Genomic DNA, 1,692 nt, shown 5'->3' with positions numbered 1-1,692 from the left:
GCGCAGTTTCGTTTCACTACTATCGGTTTGCCTGACGAAAGTCGTCGGTGGCCTTCAAGAATATTCACGAATCTTACCGCCTTCTTATGTCGAAGCAATTTAACTGCGAGTAGTGGCCGAGTAGGAGGGTGGAAGTGATTGGGTGAATAAGTGATTTTTTTTGCCTTATCTCCAAACATTGTAAAATGAAGTTTTGAACCCGGGACATCCCAATTACAACACAATCACTCAGTAGCGACGCTCGTTAGAATCGTATACACAAAGCAAAGCTACACAGCCCAACGGGTTCCTCGTCTCTCTTCAGAATTTCCCACCATTCTTATCACTTCTTGTGGAGATTCATGGAGCGACCTTCTATTTCTGAGATCAACAGCGTCTCTTTCACTGTTAAAAGAAAATTAAAATCGAGATCCAGACGCAAACGCCGAAAATATTGACAAAGTATTCGGTTTACAGGTAAAGACGTGTCTCCGAGTGAAAAGCTGGTGCGTTCGTGTCTCTGCTCCGCCCGTCTTTACGCATGTAACAGCTCGCGAACTGCTGAACGGATTATCGGGACATTTGATAACTTGATACAAACATTTACAATTTTTAAAAAACTAACGAGCAGTTTATATAAATACGTGGATCTCTCTCTGCCCGCCACACTGACTGGCCTGCCCTCACATCGGCACCAGTAAAAAAGCCTACCTCTCCTCAATCCACTAAATCTCTTGGCCCGGACCCTTTCACTTATTTCCCACGCTGTGGTCGTGAACCATAGTAAGGATTTCCCCCGTGACGGCCATTTGACCAGCAGCTAGACAAAAGCTAACACCAAGACCACCAAACAGACTACGTGTTCGATTTCGTACTCGTACTTCACGCCTGGGAAGAAAACCGACCTCTGGGGAATTGTTAGTCACGTGCTTCCAAACAATTCACGTGTACAAGAATTTGTCAAAGAGGCGCATTTTCATTTTCTATTTATTTTTATCCACCAATCAACGTGCTTTATTCAACCGCCTGTCGAATGCAGTAAATTATATAACCACAGAAACTTTTCTTGAATTTGAGTAAACACACAAATTGTTCGGGAGTTTACTTCGGAGACATCTAGTGGAAAATGTGTTAATTTACAATAAGATAATATGAAGCTAGTAACAACAAGGGACCGATAGGATTGTGTGCTCTGCTTTCTAAGAAAACTTTGACCCACATCTGCAATGAAATTATTCTGTAACAAGCAATGAAGTAAATATAATACATGTCCATGATTTTTTAACATCTGTGCACGGGACGTGCTATATTTTTCTCTACTTTCGGAAACATTCTTTTTCCAGCATTGACTGAAGATAAGCTGGTATATAAAGTTTTATAATCCTTTCGGCTTCATTTTATTTAAGTTTGGCCTTTTCTCAGTCATTCCGTTTTTTTTTTAAAAGAACTTTCCTGCAATTAAAATGTCATTAATATAACGTATGCATTTTTCCAAAACTTCAACCTTACCCCAAATACAAGAAACCTTGAGGCAAAACAAAATTCCCTCTCCATCGTCTGTTTACGGGAAGATTTGGAGGGCACCAGAAAACACTTGTGCGGGCACGTTGGTGCTGCTTGGGTTCTCTGATCTTGCCTGCCTACTTGGTGTTTGTTATTGACACACGTAAAGAACTTTGTGAAGTGAGTTTCTGCCGACTCAGTTACACTTCC

The sequence above is a fragment of the Zootermopsis nevadensis genome, unplaced genomic scaffold, assembly GCF_977971745.1.
Source record: "Zootermopsis nevadensis isolate Lab colony 2312 unplaced genomic scaffold, Znev_1.0 Znev_ptg000002l, whole genome shotgun sequence".
NCBI classification, from domain to species: Eukaryota; Metazoa; Arthropoda; class Insecta; order Blattodea; family Termopsidae; genus Zootermopsis; species Zootermopsis nevadensis.
This window is presented reverse-complemented; position numbering follows the sequence as displayed.